We start from the raw sequence: 12,500 nt of genomic DNA, 5'->3' as shown, positions 1-12,500 counted from the left end.
CATGTATGTTTTATAATCTTATGTTTGTGAATTTGTCAATAAACTAATAATAATCTCTCTCTCTCTCTCTCTCTCTCTCTCTCTCTCTCTCTCTCTCTCTCTCTCTCTCTCTCTCTCTCTCTCTCTCTCTCTCTCTCTCTCAGCTTCATATATATATATATATATATATATATATATATATATATATATATATATATATATATATATATATATATATATATATATATATATATATATATATATATATATATATATATATATATATATATATATATATATATATATATATATATATATATATATACTAAAGTCTACAGTAACTCGAGAAACTCTTTCCTTATTTACATTTATATCTGCTGCCTAAATTACTAAAAAAAGAGACCAGTTGCAGGTAGGAAGCTGAGATGAAACGAGAGAGAGAGAGAGAGAGAGAGAGAGAGAGAGAGAGAGAGAGAGAGAGAGAGAGAGAGAGAGAGAGATGCCTGAAGTACGATAATTACGTATCCGCCTCCAGCCCATATTTACTTTAAAACTTCGAGCACATAATTCCCTTTCTCATTTAAATTTTCCTACTTTGTTTTGTCCCTCCCTACTGAGTCACATATATTATATAGTTGATGCGCTCGTCTTGCCTACAGCGTAATCAGAAACTACCCAGTCTTTATAACTTGCACACAGTAATTTTTAAAACATACCAGAATCTGTCGGGCAAATCTAGCATGAGTGAGAACGCTTGGGCTGGCGGCTTGCCAACTCCTCGTCCTGTCCCCGTACCTTCCTCTTCCCCTCCCGTATGAGTCACTGCTAGGATCGCCACCCTAAATTTTTATAAATCCCATGACTGGCCCCTCAAAAAAAAAAAAAAAAAAAAAAAAAAAAAAAAAATATATATATATATATATATATATATATATATATATATATATATATATATATATATATATATATATATATATATATATATATATATATATATATATATATATATATATATATATATATATATATATATATATATATATATATATATATATATATATATATATATATATATATATATATATATATATATATATATATATATATATATATATATATATATATATATATATATATATATATATATATATATATATATATATATATATATATATATATATATATATATATATATATATATATATATATATATATATATATATATATATATATATATATATATATATATATATATATATATATATATATATATATATATATATATATATATATATATATATATATGCCCCCCCGAAAAAAAATCCAAATGTCCTAAAAAAACACAAATGAAACTAAACCCTAAACACGATACACATGGTTACATTGAGAACTAGTGGAGAAATACTTGAAAAGGCTCTTTGACGTCGTCGTCATCGGAAGCCTCGATGTCACCTGGGTGTAGAGTTGCTGGAATTTCCTTTTTCTGAGCATCTTTTCTTTTTAAGTAACACTTGTGGCACTGGCAACTTTGCATCAACGATGTTGATGGTTCTCAGTCCAGACATGAGCTTTCTTGTCTTGCAACCATTTACTTTGGTAACAGACGATTAGCAACGCTTGACACAAGGAGTCTCTTCGTATCTTTAGTTTTAATTCTATTGAACTGAGAGAATATTCTTTCAACACATGCAGATCAGTTGGGGAGAGCAAGAAGACTACACATGAAAGTTGAAAGAATGTCGAATTTTTGATGATTGTTTCCATCTTTCACATGTTATTTCTAATATATATCAATGACTTGGATAGTGGAATTATTAATGATGTTAGTAAATTTGCGAATGACACAAAGATAGTACATTAATTAGGTCAAAATCCAAATCTGCCTTGCAGGCAGATTTAGATAGAATGAATGAATGGACGGACAGATGGCAAATGCAATCTAATATCAATAAATGCAAAGTACTTAGCGTAGGTAGAGGAAACCCACACAGTAGGCACACATTAAACAACCAAACTCTGGTAGGTACAGGGTACGAGAAAGATTTAGGAGTTATAGTTAGCTCAGAAATCCGTCTAGGAAAACAATGCATAGAGGCCAGAAACAGGGCAATAGGGTACTAGAATTATTTTTTAAGAGTGTTAAAAGTATAAGGCAGGAAGCAATATTAAAGTTGTACTTAGCACTGATCAGACCTCATCTAGAGGTCTGACCAGAACCAGAGGTTCTGGTCTCTACATTACAGGAAAGATATAGGTCTATTAGAATCAGTACAGAAGAGAATGACTAAAAGGATACAGGGGATGAGGAGTATTCCTTATGAGGCAAGGTTGAAGTTGTTAAATTTACATTCTTTAGAAAGACGTAGGTTAAGAGGGGACCTGATAAAAGTCTTTAAGTGGTATAAGGGTTATAACAAGGGGGATGTAAGCAAAATTCTTAGGATCAGCAACCAAGGTAGAAGAAGAAATAACGGGTTCAAGCTTGAAAAAAAATTAGGCTTAGGAGGGAGATAGGAAAAAAAAAATGGTTCTGAAATAGAGTAGTAGATGACTGGAACGGACTCATGTTGTTAGTGCTAGGATACTAGAGAGCTTTAAGAGAAGATTAGACAGATTTATGGATGGGGATAATAGATGGAAATAGGTAGGTATATTTCATACAGGGAATGCCACGTGTAAGCCTGATCGCTTCTTGCAGCTTCCTTTATTTCTTATGTTCTTATATTCTTATGTCCTACCTCAAGCCAATTTTATGGGTGAGTCACTGATGTTAGTGATGACATCTTTAGGGTCATTCTTTAGGGTCGAGCTTTTTCGACATGGCAAGTACACTGTGTGTGTGCTTTTTCACTTGAGCACATATTACAGTCAAAAATTTTTGATAGTCAATGCGAAATATGCAACCTCTTTTCTCAAAGAGGTTCATTTAACATCTGGACATTGCATCTTTTTTTCCTAAGTCGACAACTTAGATTGTAGACTCAGATATATCAATGTCACTTAATCTCTGTGACTACTTTTTTTTTTTTCACATACAAACAGTCCTAGGATACCTCTATATTCATCTGATATTACATAATTCAGTTTTGAAAGTCTAAAGTTTTACTACTGGAACACTATATTAATCTTGTCAAATTTACTGATGACATAATTGAGAAAGAGGAGCATATACGTCGTTCCAGGATTGATCATTGTTTTGTGAATATGAGCTGCTCCATCTTCTTTATCTGTTCTAGCTTCTTGAAAAAAAAAAGAAAAAAAGCTGCAGTGCATTCCACTATTCCAGTATTCTAGATATAACTGACCTTCTCAACAATCAGCGGGTTTGTGTCAACTTTAAGATTTTATGCTTTCTTCCTCCATGTCTGTATGAAGCTTTTGTTTTTTCAACTTAATGTTGCGAGCAGCTTCACAGTCACGGAACATCGGGACCCATAAGAGTCCCAGCGAGTGGAACATCGGGACCTACAGGAGTTGCAGCGAGTGGAACATCGGCACCCGGACAGGATATTACTCACGGGGCTTCAGTACTCGCCGGAACCCTTGTTTGGGATCGTGGCGGTGTAAGGTGCAGCGCTACCCCAAGAGTAGCAGGTTCGGAAGGCGGGGCTGCCAGTGGTGGGTCTAGTGTGGTCTCACTCGTCCGGGGGTGGTGGAGGTCAACAATGTGAGACAAGAGCGGTGACCCTTACTAAACCAGCGAAGAAAGGAAAATACAAAAATCAGCGTTTTTTTTTTTTCTATTGTATTGCTGTTAACGTTCCGATTTTACCATTTGGTAATATTAATGATGTTGATTTCATCGATACTTTGAACGAAAACACATAACCAAAATTTTCTTCTGAGGAACTTAATAATTCTAATTATGTTTCTAATTTGGACAGCAGACATTCTATTAATGACTTCTCAGCATATAACACTTTCCAAGAACCACAATGAAGTTCGTACTTCTTGTAATAGTTTTAATATTTTGTCCTTTAATATAAATTGGCAGGAGGAGGTAGTAGGCACCTTCCGAAACGATAATTACTCCCAGTGAGGTCTAAAGCACAGGATCACGGGGTGCTGTGAACTTATCATTAAACCCAGCTGTGACCTCACTGAACGTTTCCCTTTATGTCTCACAACATAAGGGGACAGTGACAGTCCACCCTCTAAAGACAACTCTCTTCCTCCACACAAAACTACAAGCACGTAATTACACACACACCCTTCACTCAAAATTTCAAAATTATCATGCCCTCGGAGTCCCCATCTAGGGATAGGATCACAAATGTCCCCAGGTCGGTCTGCCCTTCTGACAACGACCCTAAGTGTTTTGATACCTCCCCTCAACTTTTTTCTTCATTAACTTCTGCAACATTCGCGGTCTAAGATCTAATCTTCAATATGTAGAACACCACCTCTCCTCTTCTAAGCCTCATCTTCTTTTCCTCACTTAGATGCCTGAGGCAACTGAAAGTAGCCCCCTTTCTGTACCCTCCTACTTTCTCTATCCTCATTTTCGATCCAAAGCATTATGTTACATTTATGTGCGCAACTCCTTAACTTGCTCTCGTGCCCACGCTCTTCAATCTTCTGAGTTTTCCACCATCTGGCTACAACTACAGAGTTACTCTCAAATTAAATTTATCTGTGCTGTTTACCTCTCACATAACTCCTCAGACTATAAAAAAATATTTGACTACTTAACTTCTAAAGTGGAGCACATTCTGACTCTCTTCCCTTTAGCGGAAATCTCGATTCTTGGAGACTTCAATGTTCACCACCAGCTTTGGGTTTCCTCTCCCTCCACTGACTATTCTGGTGAACTAGCCTTCAACTTTGCTATCCTCCATGACCTAGAGCAATTGGTGCAGCACGCTAATCATATTCCTGACCGTCTTGGAGATACGCCCAACATTCTTGACCTTTTCCTGACCTCCAATCCTTCTGCTTATGGTGTCACCCTCTCTACTCTGTTGGGCTCTTATGATCACAATCTCATATCTGTATCTTGTTCTATCCCTCCAATCCCTCCTCAGGATCCCCCTAAGCAAAGGAACCTTTGGCGTTTTGCCTCTGCTACATGGGGGGACCTGAGGAGGTATTTTGGTGATTTTCCTTGGAATGACTACTGCTTCCGTGTCAGAGACCCGTCTTTGTGTGCTGAGCACATAACAGGTGATATTGTCTGGCATAGAGGCGTACATTCCTTACTCTTTTTCTCGACCTAAACTTTCCATAACTTGGTTTAACACAGCTTGTTAACGTCCACAAAAGGTACTTAAGTCTTCCATCATCAGAATCTCATGGATTTTATATTTTTGCCCGAAACTATGCCAAGTCTGTTCTCCAACTAGGCAAAAACTCCTTCATTAACAAAAAGTTTCAAAATATTTCATGATCTAACTGCTCTCGTGGCTTCTGACATCTAGCCAAAAATATATCCAATCACTTTGCTTCTTCTTTCCTTCTTTTATTTCAACCAGATGGCACCACTGCTATCACATCTATTTCTAAAGCTAAAGTATTCGCTCAAACCTTTGCTAAAAACTCTACCTTGAACGATTCTGTTCTTGTTCCTCCTTTTCTTCCATCCTCTGACTATTTCATGCTAACTATTTAAATTTTTTGCAATAATGTTTTCCATGCCTTCGCTGGCCTAAACCCTCGGAAGGCTTGTGGACCTGATGGGGTTCCTCCTATTATTCTCCAAAACTATGCCTCCGTGCTTGCACCTTGTCTAGTCAAAGTCTTTCAGCTCTGTCTGTCAACATCTACCTTTCCTTCTTCCTGGAAGTTTGCCTACATTCAGCCTGTTCCTAAAAAGGGTGACCGTTCTAATCCCTCAAACTTCCGTCCTATTGTTTTAATTTCCTGCCTATCTAAAATGTTTGAATCTATCCTTAACAAAAAGATTCTTAAACATCTATCACTTTATAACCTTCTATCTGATAACCAGTATGGTTCTGTCAAGACCGCTCTACTGGTGATCTTCTGGCTTTGCTTAGTGAGTCTTAGTCATCCTCTTTTAGAGATTTTGGCGAAACTTTTGCTGTTGTCTTGGATATATCAAAAGCTTTTGATAGAGTCTGCCACAAACCTTTGATTTCCAAACTACCTTCCTACGGCTTCTATCCTTCTTTCTGTAATTTCATCTCAAGTTTCCCTTCTGACCGTTCTATTGCTGCTGTGGTAGACGGTTACTGTTCTTCTCCTAAATCTATTAACAGCGGTTTTCCTCAGGGTTCTGTCCTGTCACCCACTCTCTTCTTATTATTCATCAATGACCTTCTTAACCAAACTTCTTGTCGTTTCTACTCCTACGCTGATGATACCACCCTGCACTTTTCCACGTCTTTTCATAGACGTTCAATTCTTTAGGATGTAAACATTTCACGCAGGGAAACCACAGAACGCCTGATTTTTTATCTTCCTAAAATTTCTGACTCGGGCGGACCAAACTTGGTATTGTTCAGTGCCTCAAAAACTCAATTCCTCCATCTATCACCTCGACACAACCTTCCAGACAAATATCCCCTCTTTTTCAATGACATTCAACTGTTCCCGTCTTCTACTCTAAACATCCTCTGTCTATCCTTTACTTATAATCTCAACTGGAAATTTCACATCTCATCTCTAGCTAAAACAGCTTCTATGAAGTTAGACGTTCTGAGACGTCTCCGCCAGTTTTTCTCATCCCCTTCCCCCCAGCTGCTAACTCTGTACAAAGGCCTTATCCGTCTATATATGGAGTATGCTTCACATGTTTCCTTCCTATAACTTGAATTCCTTTAAGGAAGGTTTCAAGACAGTTATCCTTCAATTTTTAACTACCGCTTTGGAACTTTATCTGCGACTGGCATCTTAGTGGGCTTTTTTTTTTTTTTTTTTTTTTGGTTGCCCCTTGGCAGTGTCCCTACTACATAAGAAAAAAGAATAAATAAATAGAATAATGTGCCATTACATCTTAATTAATTATTTTATCAGTGCTTATCACATTTTGATACAATGTTCACTATACAATTTAGTCGATTGTAATGCACATTTTAGGAATAGGAGTTTAAATGGGGGAGTCTTAGCAGTGTATTTATGTAAACCATATACATCGAAACTTATAAATTAAATCAATTTATGGTTCCCTCATATAGAAACAGTGTTTTTAGAAATAGCACAGACACAGTGTATATATATATATATATATATATATATATATATATATATATATATATATATATATATATATATATATATATATATATATATATATATATATATATATATATATATATATATATATATATACACACACTAACATCAGTAATTAATACAGCAAAATCCCTTTATCATAAGCCAAAACCGAACACAAATATAAAGAAAACCTATAAAATGGTCAATGATATGATGAGTAATATTCATCACTTACCAGAATCCATTAGTTTTGATGATAAAACTATTTCTGATAATAAGGAAATAGCGGAATCATTCAATAGTTTCTTTTGTAACATTGCAAACATCCTTCATTAAGCCATGCAACCATCACCAATACATTTTCAAACATATCTTCTTGAGCGTCCCACTTCACAATATTACTTCACTAGGACACGACATCATCGATAAAAAAATAGTAAAGATATGTAGTAACATAATTTCACCTTTCTTACATACATCATTAATAAATCGTTCAATGGGGTTCCCCAAAAAAATGCAAATTGCAATTGTGGTTCCAGTATTCAAGAAAACTGATAAATCATTATATTCAAATTATAGACCTTTTAAATACTTCCATGCTTTAGCAAAAAAAAAAAAAAATAAATAAATAAAAAAAAAATATATATATATATATATATATATATATATATATATATATATATATATATATATATATATATATATATATATATATATATATATATATATATATATATATATATATATGTGTGTGTGTGTGTGTGTGTGTGTGTGTGTGTGTGTGTGTGCGGCTAAAAATGATTAATGAATTATCTGAATATGTATCCATTACTATCAGTTCATCAATATGGAATTAGACCCAAATACAACACAGAGACTAAAGTGCAGCAGCTCTGCGAACACATTTATGATCCCACTGATAGCAAGTTACGTCAACTAACTATTTTTTGCGACCTTAGTAAAGTTTTCGATACACTTTCACACTCAATATTATTAGATAAGGTAGATGTCTACGGTATCCCCCTAAGCGAAGGTGCCCCTGGCGTTTTGCCTCTGCTAGTTGGTATTTTGCTGATTTTCCTTGGAATGACTACTGCTTTCGTGTCAGAGATCCGTCTTTGTGTGCTGAACGCATAACAGAGGTGATAGTGTCTGGCATGGAGGCGTATATTCCTCACTCTTTTTCTCGTCCTAAACCTTCTAAACCTTGGTTTAACACAACTTGTTCTCGTGCTATACATGATAGAAAGATGGCCCACAAATTGTACATAAGCCTTCCATCACCAGAATCTCATGCACTTTATATTTCTGCCCGGAACCATGCCAATAGCCAAAAACTCCTTCATTAACAGAAAGTGTCAAAACCTTTCAACATCTAACTCCCCTCGTGACTTCTGTCATCTAGCCAAAACTATCTCCAGTAACTTTGCTTCTTCTTCTTTCCTTCCTCTATTTCCACCAGATGGCACCACTGCTATCACATCTATTTCTAAAGCTGAACTCTTCGCTCAAGCCTTTGCAAAAAACTCTACCTTGGATGATTCTTGGCTTGTTCCTCCCTCTCCTCCACCCTCTTACCACTTCATGCCAAATATTAAAATTCTTCGCAATGATGTTTTCCATGCCCTCGCTGGCCTAAACCCTCGGAAGGCTTATAGACCTGATGGGGTCCTTCCTATTGTTCTCCGAAATTGTGCCTCCGTGCTTGCACTTTGCCTAGTCAAACTCTTTCAGCTCTGTCTGTCAACATCTACTTTTCCTTCTTGCTGGAAGTATGCCTACATTCAACCTGTTTCTAAAAAGGGTGCCCGTTCTAATCCCTCAAACTACCATCCTATTGCTTTAATATCCTGCCTATCTAAAGTTTTTGAATCTATCCTCAATAGGAAGATTCTTAAGCATCTATCACTTCACAACCTTCTATCTGGTCACCAGTATGGGTTCCGTCAAGGCCGCTCTACTGGTGACCTTATGGCTTTTCTTACTGAGTCTTGGTCATCCTCTTTTAGAGATTTTTCGTGAAACTTTTGCTGTTGCCTTGGACATATCAAAAGCTTTTGATAGAGTCTGGCACAAAGCTTTGATTTTCAAACTACTCTCCTACGGTTTTTATCCTTTTCTCTGTAACTTCATCTCAAGTTTCCTTTCTGACCGTTCTGTTGCTGCTGTGGTAGACGGTCACTGTTCTTCACCAAAATCTATTAACAGTGGTGTTCCTCAGGGTTCTTTCCTATCACCCACTCTCTTCTTATTTTTCATTAATGATCTTCTAAACCGAACTTCTTGTCCTATCCACTCCTATGCTGATGATAGCACCCTGCACTTTTCCACGTCTTTTCATAGACGTCCAACCCTTCAGGAGATAATCATTTCACGTAGAGAAGCCACAGAACGCTAGACTTCTGATCTTTATTAAATTTCTGCTTGGGCAGAGCAAACTTAGTATTGTTCAATGCCTCAAAAACTCAATTCCTCCATCTATCAACTCGACACAACCTTCCACACAACTATGCCCTCTTCTTCAATGACATTCAACTCTCCTCCTCTTTTACACTGAACATTCTTGGTCTGTCCTTTACTTATAATCTGAACTGGAAACTTCACATCACATCTCTAGCTAAAAATAGCTTTTATGAAGTTATTTCTTCTGAGACGTCTCCGCCAGTTTTTCTCACCCCCCAACTGCTAACTCTTTACAATGCGTGGAGTATGCTTCACATGTCTGGGGGGTTTCCACTCATACTGCTCTTCTAGAAAGGATGGAATCAAAAGCTTTTCGTCTCATCAACTCCTCTCCTCTAACTGACTGTGTTCAGCCTCTCTCTCACCGCCGCAATGTTGCATCTCTAGCTGTCTTCTACCGTTATTTTAATGCTAACTGCTCCTCTGATCTTGCTAACTGCATACCTCACTCCTCCCACGGCCTCGCTGCACAAGACGTTCTTCTTTCTCTCTCTCTTTTATTCTGTCCACCTCCTTAACGCAAAAGTTAACCAGTATTTTCAATCATTTATCCCTTTTTCTGGTTAACTCTGGAACTCCCTGCCTGCTTATGTATTTCCACCTTCCCATGACTTGAATTCCTTCAAGAGGGAGGTTTCAAGACACTTATTCATAAATTCTTGACTATTGCTTTGACCCTTTTATGGGACTGGCATTTCAGTGGGCATTTTTTGTATTTTTTTATTGGACTTTTGTTACTCTTGGCCAGTGTCCTTCCTACATAAAACAAAAAAAAAACAACTGATATTGAATTCGGAGTACCAAATAGGTATATACTTGGTCTATTAAAACAAAAAAAAAAAAAAATAAAAATATATATATATATATATATATATATATATATATATATATATATATATATATATATATATATATATATATATATATATATATATATATATATATATATATATATATATATATATATATATATATATATATATATACGAGTATATATATATATATATTTTTTTTATTTTTTTTTTTCTAATTATGTAATGCTTAAAAGTAATAAAAAAAAATTCTTTCTCTACGCTGACGATACTAATAATTTTATTCAAGGTAATGATATTGGCAGATTGAGATTAATTACAAACGAGGAATTGTTCCTTATTTAGAACTGGATGAAAAGTAACAGACTACGGTAACAATAAATATTAACAAGACCTGTTTCATGATATCACACTATACAATGGCAAGAAAACTTGAAATTTATTTAAAATTTAATGGTATTTCATTAAAACAAGTCATCGAAGTAAAATTTCCTGGAATTACCATAAATAATGCCCTAAAATGGAAAGTGCATCTAGACGATATTAAAAAAAAAATAAATAAATAAATAAGTAAAATTGCAGGAATCATTTTCATAATTAGACAAAATATGAAAATAGTAATGATGATGTCATGAAACAAATTTATTTATCCATAGCATATCCTCATCTGTTGCACTGCTGTGCTGTGTGGGGGTGCGGCCTTCAAGACCTTCATTGAGAGATTTTTTGTTTCTCAGATGAAACTGTTGCGTGTTATGTACGGACGGCACTAGTATGAACACACAATCCCCATCTTCAAAAACTTTCAAATATTAAAGCTTCCAAAGATAAAGCTTCAAACAATATAATTTGTTCATGGAGCCATGACTACTTTTCCCATAGATTCTAAATTCCAAGAAATAGCCCGTAATGATAAAGATAGACAAAATTTGAGAATTCGTCTCTGTAGACATACACAACAAAGTATCACAGTTGAAGGCACCAGGTGCTAAAACTAGTTACTCCATGATGTCATAAAAAAAAATAAATAATGTGTTTCTTTTAAAATATGCAAGAAAAAATATGTCACTATCTGATCACAACTGATTTGCCAGATATGTACTTATAATAATATATATAGTACTTGTTGAATTTTTATTTTATTATTATAAATATTTTTTTTTTTACATTATTGCAGTAACAAAATATCACTTTTGTTTTGTACTTGGCCCCAAAATATATATATATATATATATATATATATATATATATATATATATATATATATATATATATATATATATATATATATATATATATATATATATATATATATATATATATATGTATATATATATATATATATATATATATATATATATATATATATATATATATATATATATATATATATATATATATATATATATATATATATATATATATATATATATATATATATATATATATATATATATATATATATATATATATATATATATATATATATATATATATATATATATATATATATATATATATATATATATATATATATATATATATATATATATATATATATATATATATATATATATATATATATATATATATATATATATATATATATATATATATATATATATATATATATATATATATATATATATATATATATATATATATATATATATATATATATATATATATATATATATATATATAAATATATATATATATATATATATATATATATATATATATATATATATATATATATATATATACGAGTATATATAAGTTTGCCTATATTCAACCTGTTCCTAAAAAGGATGACCGTTCTAATCCCTTTAAACTACCGTCCTATTGCTTTAATTTCCTGCCTATTTAAATTTTTTTTTATTCTATCCTCAACAGGAAGATTCTTAAACATCTGTCACTTCACAACCTTCTATCTGATCGCCAGTATGGGTTCCGCAAGGCCGCTCTACTGGTGATCTTCTGGCTTTCCTTACTGAGTCTTGGTCATCCTCTTTTAGTGATTTTGGTGAAACTTTTTCTGTTGCCTTGAACATATCAAAAGCTTTTGATATA

The sequence above is a fragment of the Scylla paramamosain genome, chromosome 19 (assembly GCF_035594125.1).
Source record: "Scylla paramamosain isolate STU-SP2022 chromosome 19, ASM3559412v1, whole genome shotgun sequence".
Lineage (NCBI taxonomy): Eukaryota > Metazoa > Arthropoda > Malacostraca > Decapoda > Portunidae > Scylla > Scylla paramamosain.
This window is presented reverse-complemented; position numbering follows the sequence as displayed.